The sequence below is a fragment of the Eleutherodactylus coqui genome, chromosome 4 (genome assembly GCF_035609145.1).
Source record: "Eleutherodactylus coqui strain aEleCoq1 chromosome 4, aEleCoq1.hap1, whole genome shotgun sequence".
In the NCBI taxonomy this organism is placed as follows: Eukaryota; Metazoa; Chordata; class Amphibia; order Anura; family Eleutherodactylidae; genus Eleutherodactylus; species Eleutherodactylus coqui.
The window spans coordinates 83802297-83818386 of record NC_089840.1 but is presented as its reverse complement, the minus strand read 5'-3'; the positions used below and the strand labels follow the sequence as shown (position 1 = coordinate 83818386).

The 16090-nt window shown below is 43.9% G+C and overlaps 1 protein-coding gene across 1 annotated transcript in view; it reads left to right on the top strand.

Moving 5' to 3' along the window:
* The first annotated feature begins 1941 nt into the window (after positions 1-1941).
* SMPX (small muscle protein X-linked) overlaps positions 1942-16090 on the top strand; it is a 100627-nt gene continuing 86478 nt past the window's right edge. Inside the window, exon 1 of the mRNA XM_066598623.1 lies at positions 1942-2302. The gene's annotated coding sequence lies outside the window, so the exon portion shown is untranslated. The remainder of the gene's footprint in view (positions 2303-16090) is intronic.

Genomic DNA, 16090 nt, shown 5'->3' with positions numbered 1-16090 from the left:
GTCTAGGTTGAAGAAAGATAGGACAGGAAAGCTAACAGAATTGATAACCAAACTAGAGAAAAAGGTACAAGAAAATAAAACACAAGCCTCCGCATCATTGAACGCCGAGATCTCGCTATTACGCCAACAGATCTTAGGATACATGGACCAAGCACACTTACACATAAGGGATAGGATAAAAGGCGGCTTTTATGAATATGGCAATAAATGCAGCTCCAGGCTAGCGAGGGCACTAAACCCGCGGGAGAGCCAGACCCACATCTTCGCAATAAACTCAAAGGGAAAGGGAAAAGTACATGCTACAAAGGATATCTTGGAGTGTTTCCAGACATACTATAATGAGCTCTACAACATTAGAAATGAGGGGAGCGACACTGGGGGGAGCACCACGTCGAACATCGAACAATACCTAAATAGTCATGCACCACCACCAATACCTACAGAGGAGGCCAAGACACTAGAACGAGACATATCGGAAAAAGAGATCCTGGAGTAAATTCAGAATCTGAAAGCAGGGAAGAGCCCGGGGCCCGATGGCTTCACCCCCCGATTTTATAAGATTTGCGGGGAGAAACTGGCCCCAATAATGAGCAGAGTTTTCAATGCAGTATCGGCAAACCACCCATTCCCACGCCAAGCCTTGCAAGCCACCATTACAGTGTTACCAAAGCCAGGCAGAGATCCTATGTCGTGCAGTAATTACCGCCCAATATCATTGCTAAACGTAGACACGAAAATCTTTGCAAGAACCATAGCCACACGCCTAAGACCGATTACTCCCCAGATCATTCATAGGGACCAGGTAGGATTTGTCCATGGCCGAGAAGCCAGGGACAATACCGTCAGAACACTTTCACTGATAGAGAGGGCAAAGGCCACAAACAATCCACTATGCCTCTTATCAGTAGACGCCGAAAAGGCATTCGATCGAGTAAGCTGGGCCTTTCTGGAGGCTACACTACGTAAGATAGGATTAGGCGATCGGATAATAAACTGGGTGATGGCCTTGTACAGTAACCCCACGGCACAGGTTCGGGTGAACGGGAAACTCTCCGGGCCAATCAATATTAAAAATGGTACGAGACAGGGATGCCCGCTCTCCCCAACACTGTATGTACTGGTCATGGAGTCATTGGCCAACGCAATTAGAGCAAATAAGGAAGTACAGGGATATACAGTAGCTTGGAATGAACACAAAGTAGCGTCCTTTGCGGACGACCTCCTAGTATACATCACAAACCCCAAAAAAGCCATACCTGCAGTCCTGGGAGAATTTGACAGATATAGCCAGGTTAGCAATTTTAAAATCAATCTCCACAAGTCGGATATATTAAACATTACGTTACCACCTGCGGAGGTTAGTCAGCATAGGTTGCAGTTCCCCTCGGAATTGGTGTCTCGAGGACATGCGTGACCTATTCCTGCGTGCGCAGAAAGTACAGTATTATGCGCCAATACGCCTGCAAATCTGCCTCTTCTAACCTTGCTCACAGGGCAAATACACTGCACTGCAGCATGCGTTTTTGCGCAAATGCTGATTTGGTGGGGCCTTAATAATTGCACATACATAGCAAAAATGCATCCAATGTAAGGGAGCGCTTACACACACTTACACTTGGAATGAGATCAGTTAGTTTTTTTGACGGACCGAAATTGCATATCCCCGCGTGAAAGTGCCCCAAGTAACAATAATATTAATATAATAGTAATTTCTCCTAAATCGCTAATCATCTGCTCAGACGATAAAACTATCAGATGTTATAATAAGTGTTGTAGCTTCCTACAATGTCTGGTGGATTATGTGACACTATACAATAGTTCCCATTATCTGTTACCATGACGCTGCAACATTGTATCAAGTTACATGCTGCACACTTCAGGCTCAGAGGTTACAAGTCCTTCTGTGAGGTCCGCAGTGAACGCTGCGCTCGGACGACCCACTTGCCAATTATTATTACTGTTACTATTTATTATTTCTTTATCTTGTTTTGATACACTTTCTAAGTCTTAATACTCAGGTGAAAGCGAGACCGGGAGGTCACTGACAACCTACAGTTACCAAGTGCTCCAAACTATATTTAGGAAGAACAAGTCACTGCTATGAAAGGAATTCCTTTTACACTTTAGCTACCAAATTGGGTTTATCTGCCAGCGTAGAAGCAGCTCGGAGTACAGGGCAGAGACAAAGCTCTTCAGAAACATATGTATCAGCTGCACTGGAAGCACCCTTGACAAGATAAACTCTCAAATCAAAGTAAAGACCCTGCCGCAGTGTCCTCCGGGGGAAAGAAAGTTCTGCAAGGTAAGCAAAAAGCTTTACTTTACTCTAATGCAAGGAGAATCTTCATTAATGACCAGATTTCTTGTGTGACCTTACTTCTTCATATCTAATTGTTCATGCTGTACATTACCTAGAAACATGCCGCCACTATATATAATCATACGCTTATATATATGTATGTGACCTGGTCTTACTTTTTCATATATAATCGTACATGTTGAACATCACCTTGGAACATGTTGCCAACATATATATAATCATAAGATAATATATACTAATCTTATGAATATATATATATATATATATATATATATATATATATATATATATATATAGTGGCAGCATGTTCTAAGGTGATGTTCAACATGTACAATTAGATGTGAAGATATATATGTATGCATGTTATATGTGTGTATATATATATCTTATGATTAATAAGGGATCACAATATAGTGTGCTTATGTATGGTTCTGTAGCTTAATTTTTGGAGCATATCACTTTTCTAATATCAACTTACAACATAATCTATAAGAGCTGAAGTTCGTCTGGACAGGGGTCCCTATTGATCAGATATGTACAGAGGGATTCAGTGTAGTGATCACCCCGCTTCCTGTACCCAAGGCCATGGTTCTTCACACAGACGTATTTGCGCACCCAATAGACAGATAATAGAACCCATTGATTTAATAGGGTTCATTCACATGTGCGTATTTTTCCTGTGATACACAAGTGATCATATGTTAGATATTATTCTGCTTGTGGCACCTCTAAGGTGTTTACTACAAAGTTTTCCATATACAGTACTGTGCAAAAGTTTCAGGCAAGTGTGGAAAACTTGCTGCAAAGTAAGAAGGCTTTCAAAGCATAAAGCCAGTGTCAATAAGAACCATCTTCAGGGCTCAGTCACACGGGACGTCGATCCGCCCGTGTTTCTGCACGATAAGACGACCGCACCTCGTGTGGACGAATCTCCGCATGACTGGCTCCGTTGCCAGCCATATGTTCTTTTTTCCGGCCGGTGCGGAGAGTCGTCTGCACCTGCAATGCGGCCGTCTTATCGTCCAGAAACACGGGCGAATCGGCACCCGTGTGACAGAGCCCTCAGTGTAGAGAAGAACAAGGAGTCTTGGAAGTGATGATATGGCCCCCACAGAGCCCTGATCTCAACATTATCCAGTCTGTCTGGGATCACATGCAGAGACAAAAAGGTTTGAGCAAGTGTACATCCACAGAAGATGTTTGGAACAACCTTACTGCTAAGTTCCTTCAAAAACTGTGTGTAAGGGCTCCTTCACACTGGCGATAAAATCGTGCAAGATTTGAATGTTGCGAGTCACAGATATGAAACCCATTTGAATAGGTTCATTCACATTTGTAATGTTTTCCTGCATAGCTCCGCGTTGCGATGCAGAAAATAAATTGCAGCATGTTCTTTCTTTTAGCGATATCACCCATCATTTTCAATGGGGCCGGCGGCAGCAGCGCCAGCCCCATTAAAATCAATGGGAGAAGATCGCAAAACAGCCTGCGGGGCTGAAGGAATCCCCCATAGGAGAGAGAGAGAGAGAGAGAGAGAGAGAAGGGCGGAGCTACAAGGGATCTCTTAGAGATCTCCCCATATTTAGAGAAATAGGGGGGCAGGTCTAGAGGGTTTTCCTGGGTCTTCCACAAGAGTGGGGCGACAGAGGGCGGGGCTAGAAGGGGTTCTCATAGTGATTCCTCTCTAGCCATGAGAGGGGGCAGGGCTAAAGGGATCTACCCTCTAGCCTATTGAAGGCAAGGAGCGGTCACACCAAATCCTGATGTGATTTAGATTTCTCTTTTGTTCATTCACTTTGCATTTTATTTGACAAAAAACTATTAACACTTCTGTTTTTGAAAAAATTCTTACTTTGCAGCATTTTTTTCCACACCTGCCTAAAACTTTTGCACAGTACTTACGCAGGTTAATGGGTCACTAGTACAATTAATAAAGGGGTCCCTGTTTCTAATGCCTATCACGAATGTTAAATCTTTGCAGAATAAAGGATTTTGGACACAGAGCAAAAAAAAAAAAAACTAGGTCAATTCTTATTTAGTTCACATGCTTCAAAGTAGTTCAGCTTCGGGAAAATGAAATTATATTAACTCTTTGTTGCTTGCTTAATATGAAAGATAGCAGTTTTGTTCTTCTGCATGCTTTGGGTTATAATGGGAAATTCTAGATGCAATGTTGTCCTTGCATAGACGCAGCCCATCAGGATCAGCTAGATATTATTATGGACGGTATATCTCGCTTTATTATATACGGTACAAATTACATTCTGCAGGAGAAAAGTTTAGCTTGAACTTTAATCCAATTACAGTCTACGAGAAAAGCTGTGCAGAAACCAGCTTTGTGTTCAGGACATGAAGCATGACTGTAACACTATGAATCAAGTGTAGGTAGACACTCAGGAAAATGACAGCTTTACCCCATGTAACATACTATTGTCTGTGGTCAGAGTGGCATTTTGTCAAAGGGTGGTGGCGTAGCATAGATACAGATGTATTGACAGAAACAAGTGCACGTGCACATATAGTCAGTACTTTCATGCCAAAGGCTTCATAGAACTGCCAGCCGTTGTGCCCCATAACAATGTCAGTCACATGCCCCTTAATGCAGTCAGGGTCCAAAGTCACATAGCCTAGGATTTAAACCACAGATCAGGAAAAACTCTTAGTGCTGCTAGTAGGGAGTGAATTTATAATCTCACTCCCTTGCATAAACCCATTGTCATGTCTGTCTAGGACTGCCAATAAATACCAGTTAACTATGGAGGACTGGACACGGCCAGTCAGGATGACGTGTATGCAGGGAACTGAGGGTTGCTGGAAGCAGGACAGGAGAGAACGGAATTCCCTGAACCTCTCTGACTGAACCTGCCATAAAGTGGAGCACCCGCCATGGAAAGGGCAACCCCAATGCTTGCACATGACAAGGTCCGATGTCAGAGCAGAACTGGGGAACCAGACCAGAAAACTGGACTGGAGATTATGATAGGTTTGAATGTGGAGCGCTGGACAATGACAGTCAGACAATAGACAATTTGACAACTACCAACAACCAACAGGTATGCTGAGAGTACAAAACTGACATCAGACAGGTATGCTGAGAGTCCTGATAGGGCCAGAATACTAAAAGCATAAACAGCACCCTTTGCAAGGAGTGGCTGGTTTAAATATCATAAGAAAGTTGCTGACTGCCTGACTGGGCTGCCAATCATCCCGTCAGCCCATCATCTAATACTCTCTAAGAAAGTTATTGACTGGCTGGCTGGACTGACAATCATCTCAGCCTGCCCTCCAGCTAATCAGTAGGGATAGGTTTAACGCTTGATGTCTAGGACTGAATGAAACATAAATGCACCGACAGGTTCATCGTGTGATCCGAATCTGGCGTCGTGACATCACTCCAGAATCAAACTCAAAACTCGATAGAAACCAGCGCTAGCTGTGCTGTGACACCCATGTATGTGTTAGAAACATGAAGCATTATGTTCCATATAGACCTGTGAATAAGGTCTTTAATTTTGCTGTCTGTCAATTTCTATGAGATCTGCCAATAATCGAATGTTTAGGGCCCTCCACAGACTTTAAATTGTGTGATATTCTTTACCTATTTCAGCAAATATTTAACGTCTGCGACAATTCATAATAAGCCTTGTGTTTTGACTGCTGGTGGGCTTGGGGGTGATGTCTATGCTGGTAGGCTTGGGGGTTATGTCTATGCTGGTAGGCTTTGGGGTGATGTCTATGCTGGTAGGCTTTGGGGTGATGTCGATGCTGGTGGGCTTTGGGGTGATGTCGATGCTGGTGGGCTTGGGGGTGATGTCGATGCTGGTAGGCTTGGGGGTGATGTCGATGATGGTAGGCTTGGGGGTGATGTCGATGCTGGTAGGCTTGGGGGTGATGTCGATGCTGGTAGGCTTGGGGGTGATGTCGATGCTGGTAGGCTTGGGGGTGATGTCGATGCTGGTAGGCTTGGGGGTGATGTCGATGCTGGTAGGCTTGGGGGTGATGTCGATGCTGGTAGGCTTGCGGGTGATGTCGATGCTGGTAGGCTTGCGGGTGATGTCGATGCTGGTAGGCTTGGGGGTGATGTCGATGCTGGTAGGCTTGGGGGTGATGTCGATGCTGATAGGCTTGGGGGTGATGTCGATACAGGAACGGGTGTTTTGGTTTTTTTTGACACATCTGCCCACCCTTTTCCTATGGCATGTTGGGGAGGGGGTAATAGATGATGCCACTAGGTTAGCATTGTTAGGGCATGTTAGGTCATATCCTGACATTATTAAGATAGAATTTAAAAAGTCATACCTTTCAAAAATGAAGACATCAATTCCAACTACTTTATGTTACTGTACTTCGCCAACTTTCCTAATTACTTTCCACTTCTACTTTTTATAAAGGTACATTGCTTTAGCTCAAGTGGAAATATAACTTTTTCCACTCCATTAAGTATACAGTACTTCATAATATGCAGCACTATAATGGACATCGACTTGTCTTGGAGATATGTCCAGGAGATCTAATCTTGAGAGATGATGTCAAAGGCCAGTACGTAGGACTGGATGAAAGGAAATCATGTGATGCAACCATTACTTTCAGCCAGCAGTACTGTAGCATCAGTCTCGCTTAGCGGGTATGAAGTAAGCAGCTAGAATAGAAGGGATTCTACCATTCATTTAACTCCATGAAGCTTTAATGCATTTTTTATCCACGTCTTACTGTTATTGCTCACATATAGCTGTCACTTAATACAACCATTGATTCACAGAAATCAAGACAGAGTTTTTTACCTGAATGCCTATTTTGCCCAAATTACTTCCTCCTTAAAGGGAACCTGGCTGACACATTAAACATGGTGTCTGATCTGCAGGCAGGACTTGCTAAGCAGATTGATATATAACTTTATGGGGAAATTATATAGTATAACTTGCATGTATTCATTTAAATTCCTGCCCTTTCAATGCTTAAGAGTCCAGTGGGCGGTCCTATCAGGGATTCCGTACATACATATATAGCTGTCTATAATTGAGCAGGACCGCCCACTGGACTACTAGGCATAGAAAGGGCTGGAATCTAAATAAATAAATACAAGTTATAATAAATAATTTTCCCATAAAGTTATACATCATTCTGCTCAGCGAATCCTGTCAGCGGATCAGACACCATGTTCAAAGTGTCAGGTTCCCTTTAAAGAGGAAGTAATTAGCGCAAAATAAGCATACTGAATATTTCCCATAAAACTATATATCAGTCTTCTCAGCTTATCCTGCCCTATATCATGATGTCTACAGGTAGGACTGCATGTACATCACGTTTCCTAGGTCCTTTCCCAGCCATAACCACTGCTTATTGCAGACTGCAGGTTCTAAGGCCTCGCACATACTGCACTTTAAATCTCTAGCGAATGGAGGGAGATAGCCAAGGACATTGATCTCCTTACGTCCTATCATGAATATGTTGTAGGTCATACATGTGCACCGTTACTCCATTCACATGGGATATTCAAGGTGCACAGTTCTCAGGATCTTTGCAGGTCTACACTGTCGGACCCTCGGGTATTAGACATTTATCCTGTATCCTTTAGTTGATGAAAAAAATGTCTTTAGTGGAAAAACCCCTTTAATCATAGCCAAGAATAGCTGTCTGCGGTATTCAAGTGTACGGTCTGATACCACCTTAAATCCGCCTGATGTTAACAGAATATTAAGGGTACCATACACATGAGATTGAGGTTGGCCAAACCCACTAATGTTCGTGGGACTGCCCAACCTTCTAAGGGTGGACACCCACTTGCTATAAGATAGCCTTGCGATGCGAGAGTGAGTGAAAATGCATGATAATGAAACCAATGATTTTCAATGGTTTCACTCTCATTTGCGATGTTTTCAATGTAATCTCACATCACAAAGAAGAATGGGCGATATCGCCCATTATGTCCAATGTAGCCAGCGGCAGCAGCTCCGGCCCCATTTAAAACATAGGGAGAACATTGCGCTCCCCTGACACAGCTGTGACAGCTATGGCAGGGAATTCCTTCACCCCAGCGGGGACCGCGGGGATGAAGGAATCCTTAGTCACAGCTGTCACAGCTGTGGCAGAAGTCTGTGATGCTATCCTATTTCTTTCAATGGGGCCAGCACTGCTACAGCCCCATTGAAAGCAGTGGGTTTGTAGCGATGATTTTCGGGGAAAGGCTTGATATATAAGCCCTTCCCTGAAAATCATAGCAAGCTGTAAAAAAAAGTAAAAAAACAAAAGATTAACTCACCTAGAAGAGCTGTCCGGCTCTTCTTTCTAGCCACTGCAATCTTCTTCTCTGTTCTGGAGGCTGGGGATTGAAAGCACTGCTTTTAATGGATGAGTGCCGTGGCCAATCAGAGGCACTGCCCAGCCATTAAATCACGGCTGGGCCAATATCGGAAGGATGGAAGGCTGAGTCAACCTTGAGCCGGCTACTTGAACCACATGGTAATTGAACCTGCAACTTTCAGGTCGTGAGCGAGAGCTGCATTTCTGCTAAAACTCTGCACCACACGAGGCTCATCTATTTATTTTACGTGTAGTGCCTTGTTTTCCCTGTGGAGACTGTGCAGGGAAACTGTTCACTTGCTGTGGATTTCCCTCACAGCCAGTGATCCATGGGGGTCTCAGCAGTGTAACTATCTATCATCAGCTCATCTAATAGCTATGCAAGACAACCTGAAAATCACAACAGTATTCAGAAAGAGTATTCATCTTCTTTTGAACAATAAACAATAACAATCGATTTAATGAGGCCTTTTTCCATTCAAGGAAGAGAAATAAACTACTTAAAGGGGTATTTCAGCGATTGAAAGTGAAAGTTATACGCTTCTTAAGGCGATAACATGTAATTCTGTAATATAATGTTATAACTTGTTTTACAAAGCTGCAGAGATATTGCTTTTTTTTTTTTTGCGGATGGGATCCTTGAGGTTAATGGATGTGTGCTACCCACAGCCTGAACACACAGAAAAACTGGAATTCCAGGGGAGGTGGAGAAAAGAGAGAGAGAGATGATGATTATAGATGAATTCCACAACAGTGAAGGCTACCCATTGGGTATGTGACACAGATGGTGGTACACAGACTCCAAAAAAAGTATACCCCAAATCAGATGATTCTCCAGTCGACAGCCGAATTCTGGGATATACCATCCAAATACAGAAAGTTAAATACAAAGTCTTTTTGGGCGCATGAGTGATAAGAAATACCCAGTCACCTCTAGGCCCTCTTCATGACTAATATTACTGTACAACACTCTCACATCTAAACTGACCCATAGCATGGCGTAACTCCGGAAAAGAGACTGTGAGAAGAGGGCAGTGTCAGACTGGGGTGCCCAGAGCCCACCAGTAGGATTCCTGCATGCAAATATGACTTGAATACTTGATCCTCGTTCACAAATTTCTTGCTTCATTCTCCATATACTTCAATAGAAAGGTGACTACATTTGCATATAGCCTGGTTTCTGCTGACGTATATGAAGAAACCAGCAAGCAGGAATTGGTAGACTCCCATTTACCCAGTATATGCAGATCCTGTGCATGGGGTCGGGGCCCACCCTGGTGCCCTTGTGGGCCACTCTCCTCCTGGTAGAGGATTAATCAATCGGACATGGTAAAAAATCTGTCTCGGTGGATGATTGTTTGAAAGTTTTGGAGATATTTGATTGCCAGATCTCGTGGAATTGGGTGAAGGGCTAAAAAACAATGGACTCCTTAACCCAGAATAAACAGAGGTTTAAATTAGATCAGGCACCATACTCCATATGACAGGTTCTCTTTAAAGGGAAACAAATCCCTTCAATGTGATTCACGATCCTTCTAATTATAGAAGACAAAATCACTGAGCCAAGATATTCAACCCCTACACATTTGCTGGAGGCACCTTTGGCAGCAATTATGGCACTGAGTCTGTGTAGTTGCATTTATATCCTCAAGATACATTTATGATACTTAAACCATCCCTTTATTCTAAGAATAAAGATAACTCACAGAAAAAGAAGCCAAATATGCATCACCTGATAAATCACAGGACAGGCTTAATCACCATATACTCTAGTAGCATGCAGACAGCTAGATTGCAATATGAAGGAGCTAAATGATCAGGGCAAATCAATGTGCAGCCACTCACCTCAACCCAAGATTAGGAGAGGGGTGACTGCAGATAACGTAGTCTACACATGTGAACTGATACCAAGGATGCCAGCCATAGATAAGTGCACCACACTATACAGGAATACAACCCCTGCTGGCAAAGCAGTGGATTGCCCTGTATTACCACAGTGTGCCACACTGGCATGACATCCTGGGCCCCCCCAGCATCCGTAGCACATGGCATGCAAATAAAAAAGAGGCACCTTTAGCAGAAATTATGGCATTGAGTCTGTGTAAATGCATTTATATCCTCAAGATACTTAAATCATCTCTTTATTCTGCTTCCCAACTCGTCTAGCTTTACGAAGAGAACTATGGCCAAACTGCTTAAGCAAAAATCTGTAGTTATGATGTTTACTGATTTAGGCCTCCCTCACACAGGAATTTTCGTACAGCATTTAGCGCTGTACAATGCTCCCATTAATTTCAATGGGGCTGTTCACACAAGCGTTAAAACGCAGCATTTTCAACAACGATGTATGTTCTATCTTTGGACGTTTTCAGCCCTGCGTCGCCCATTGAAATGAATGGGCAGTGGTTTCAGCGGCACAACTTGGTACCACGTTTTTGACAGTGTTAAATGCAAGCGCTAGCTGCACTACCCAATAAAAAGGAGTACTCACCTAGCAGGCGCTGTCCAGGTCCCTCCCGCTGCTCTCTGGAGCTCCAGGCAGACTTCCGGGCACTTGCCAGCACCGACAGAGCATCTCTAGCTGGTAACGGGGTTTTGATTACCCGCCTCCAGCAAGGGATTGCTCTGATTGGTTTAATGAGCGCTGGATCAGCCAATCAGAGCCAGCTCTCGATGAACCAATCACAGCCATTCAATGATTGGCATTGCGAGATGCACAAAACTCACACGAATATGAACGCCATTCTTTTGAATGGACTTATTCACATGAGCGAAAAAAATTTACAGCATGTTCTATCCTTTGGCGTTCTCTCCAAATTGGTTCTAATGTGACCATTAAAGGCATCACATGGCACTTGCATACTGTGTGAAGTGCATGTGAGTGCGATATGATGTTTCTCATTGAAAACAATGGGGAAAACTTGCCAATCCATCCAGAATGGCTGTCAGCCGCGGCGGAAAATCGCTACTTCCTTGTAGTGATGCAAGGTGTTTTTTGTGTCAAAAACGCCTTTCATCTGCCTATCACCCGATGCCGAGCGCAATATCATGCCATGTTTCATGGCCCAATATCACACTCGCCCATGTGAAATTAGCCTAAAGCATGTATGTTATGCTTCTGCTAAGCTGAGTTACACTTCGGGTCTGGTTATGTGCTATTTGCTGCTGTCAAGTTCCCGCTAAATAATTTGCAATCCTCAGTGACCAGAAGCTTTTGGTCACATGACAGCCACATCTCACATGCATTGTGGCTCTTACGGTGGATTTTCACTCACAGGTGATAAGCTTTTTAATCATTACCCCCCAAACACACAGATCCTTTGGATTTTAAAACTTCCCGAAGCCAATGCTAATAGCTGTGAATGTACATGGGATGTAGGAGCAGGTGGCAACGGTACAATCTGTTTGTATGGAGGACACATTGCTGTGGTTATTGCAAGTCATTGCAACCTAAACTATTTTACATGACATTTTCCGATTTCTATAAGTCGTAAGTAAACATAGGTGTGGATGTTTTCCATAGAGTTTGACAATGTAAAGCCTCGTGGCTGACAGCACCATGAGGTATATGAAAATGTCCCTGTTTATCTTCTTGCTCAAACATCACGAAGAGGAAAAATGACATAACAAACCAAACATGGCAATAAGCCACATAAAGTAATGGGCTCGTATATCAACCCGTACAAGAATCACGGGTATTGTTAATCTGCAGTCTTTTTTCCCTGAATTACTATATTTTCAGACTGTAAGATGCACCCAGGTTGTAGAAAGCTGAAAATTGTAAAAACATATTTCATATTACGTAAAACTTCCCTGGTAGTCTAAGAAAGTGGAGAGGTTCATGTCGTTAAAGGGTTTGTACAAAAAATAACTTTTATCACCTATCCACAGGATAGATGACAAGTCTGTTTAGTGATGGTCTCATCACAAAGCCCCACAACAATCCCGAGAAGGAGTGTCCCCCTTCCTTCTCACTGTTGGGTCACTTTACCCCCCGCAGTAGGGAGAAGATCAAATGGCGCAGCGTTTACACATCCAAAACCTGGCCAGCTCAGCAGACATCCAAAGTCAATGGGGTCCGCTCAGCAGAGTTGGGTTCTGTCGAGAGATGGAACCATTCAGCCGCAGGGTTTCCCCTTTCCTGCTCCCTGAATGGAGCAAGAAAGTGAAATCCCCAGCGCAGATGTGAAAGCACCCTAAGACTCCTGCCGATCGGGTTTTTATCACCTATCCTGTGGATAGATGATAAAAGTTATTTTTGATACAACCGCTTTATCTCTGCACAGGTTGCAGAGCAGAGGATTGGAATACAGTAGTGACTATGGGGGCTATATCCAACATCGTGTCATGGTGAGAAAGGAAATATAAGACACGGGGCTTCCAAGACACAGTGGGTTAGCAGTAATATTTCAAAGGCGGCAGTTTCCTGGCACAAATTGCACTGAAAACCTGTCTTACATGCCTTGTTGTAGACTCTATTTATGGCTCTTCTGAAAGAGAGTGACTTATTCCGGAGTGCTATGATCTAAACACTACATTGTGTGGCACAAAAATGCCAGAAACTAGTATGAACTGTGCCAACTTTAATAGGTTTCCAAAGATGTGCAAGACTTATTCAGCATCAGCCACTTTAATAAATTTGAATTTTTAGACAGTTTAGTCTAGAGGTGCCCATACACCATCAATAGCTCACAAGGTTCCCCATGAATTATTGGCTTGTTTGAAGATAATGGAGAAATGTACTAACCCAGTATTTCCTGCGCCGGGCTTAGTATAATTTCCCTGGCAGCTCCATGCTCCAATTTCTGGCATAAATTATACAGGATATAGAGTGGCCATGCCCCTCTGAAAAGCCCCGCCAACTTTTTTGAAAAAGCAGTGGGGCTGATGCAGAAATGAGAAAAGTCACAAATTTCTGCACAAATCCACATTAATGGAAAAAGGTGCAACTTTTTGCAGTTTGACATAAAACCTTTCATGAATTTGTGTTTTGTGGAGAAAGAATCAGACGTTGAAATTCAGTGTACCTGATCCTTCTTTTGCCTGACAGCATCTATCAGCAGACAGTTGAGGGTCCACATACAGATTTGGGAGTTGTCTAGCCCCACTGACATTGCTCGGTTTGAACGACTAAAGACTAAATTTGCCCTGACAGTGAAACAAGTGTGTCTCAGGATATGATCACATGTTGCTGATCTGCTCCAGAAAATCCACAGAAAAAAAAAAAATCCGCACCAAATGCTGTTGATTTTGGTGTGGAAATTCTGCAGATTGGCCACAGATTTCATCTCCTTATTAGAGATGAGCGAACGTACTTGTCCGAGCTTGATACTCGTTCGAGTATTAGGGTGTTCGAGATGCTCGTTACTCGAGACGAGTACCACGCGATGTTCGAGTCACTTTTATTTTCTTCCCTGAGAAATTTGCGCGCTTTTCTGGCCAATAGAAAGACAGGGGAGGCATTACAACTTCCCCCTGCGACGTTCAAGCCCTATACCACCCCCCTGCAGTGAGTGGCTGGGGAGATCAGGTGTCACCCGAGTATTAAAATCTGCCCGCCCGCAGCTCGCCACAGATGCATTCTGACAGAGTTCAGGGAAAGTGCTGCTGCTGGTGCTGCTATAGGGAGAGCGTTAGGAGTGATTTTAGGCTTCAAGAACCCCAACGGTCCTTCTTAGGCCATAGAAATCGCAGATCGCACCTATGTGCGATCTGCGATTCCTGTTCTCTTCTCTATATGCGCTCAATGGGGCCGGTGGCAGCAGCGCCGACCCCATTGAGAACATATAGAACACAAATCATTCTTCTCTGCCACAGCTGTAACAGCTGTGGCAGAGAAGAACAATGTTTGCCCATTGAATTCAATGGAGCCGGCAATACAGCCGCTCCATTGAAAGCAATGGGCTGCCGGCGATCGCGGGATGAATTGTCGGGAAGGGCTTAAATATATAAGCCCTTCCCTGCAATTCATCCAGAAATGTGTTACAATAAAAATATATACTGGCGTATAAGGCGACGGGGCGTATAAGACGACCCCCCAACTGTCACCTTATACGCCGGGAATACAGCGGAGCAAAGAATAAAAATCATTACTCACCTCCCCCGGCGTTCTGCGGCGCTGCTGCAGGATGTCGCTCCCTCCTGGTCCCTGGCAGAGCATTGCTTTCTGGACGCAGGGCTTGAAATCCCCGCCTCCAGAAAGCTACTGTGATTAGCTAACACACGCCGTCAGCCAATCACAGCCATTCAATGACATCATTGTGTGTTTTCTGGAGGCGGGGATTTCAAGCCCTGCGTCCAGAAAGCAATGCTCTGCCGGGGACCAGGAGGGAGCGACAGCCTGCAGCAGCGCCGCAGAACGCTGGGGGAAGTGAGTAATGATTTTTATTCTTTGCTCCGCTGTATTCCCGGCGTATAAGGTGACAGTTGGGGGGTCGTCTTATACGCCCCGTCGCCTTATACGCCGGTATATACGGTATATATTTTTATTTTTACACATTTCTGGATGAATTGCAGGGAAGGGCTTATATATTTAAGCCCTTCTCGACAATTCATCCTGCGCACACCGGCAGCCCATTGCTTTCAGTGGAACCTGCTGTATTCCTGGCTCCATTGAATTCAATGGGCTAACATCGTTCTTCTCTGCCACAGCTGTTACAGCTGTGGCAGAGGAGAACGATCTTTATGCTGACAGTGCAGGGGGGGGGCACTCTTGCCGCTATTGTGGCTTAATAGTGGGACCTGGGAACTTGAGATGCAGCCCAACATGTAGCCCCTCGCCTGCCCTATCCGTTGCTGTGTCGTTCCCATCACTTTCTTGAATTGCCCAGATTTTCACAAACGAAAACCTTAGCGAGCATCGGCGATATACAAAAATGCTCGGGTCGCCCATTGACTTCAATGGGGTTCGTTACTCGAAACGAACCCTCGAGCATTGCGAAAATTTCGTCCCGAGTAACGAGCACCCGAGCATTTTGGTGCTCGCTCATCTCTACTCCTTATTTGAAGAGGTGAAATCCAATATAAAATTCTACAACATAAATTGACATGCTGTGGATTTCAAATCTGCAGCGCAAATGAATTGATGCTGTGGATTTGTTCTGCATTGTGCAAACAAGGTTTCTTCAAACCCATCCACGCTGCTGGTACTGGAAAATACAGCAGAAAATCAGCCTTTCCAGGAAATGTGAAAATATCCCTATTGGTTACAACAGCAAAGATGGAAAGTTTCTTACAGCATAAACTTGCTCATATGTTTAGAACACTGTGTTGCCAGCAAAGGTCAAACTGAAGCAAGCGATGAATACACTGAACATTATTTCTTGGATCGTATTTCTTACACGGGGTGGTGAAGAGACATTTTACTAAGTCACTGCTATAAAAAGCTTGAGGATTAAGAGCTTTTTCAATAGTGAAACAAGCCTGGATAGCTCTACAGAGATTCTCAATGAATCTGAGACTTACTCATAT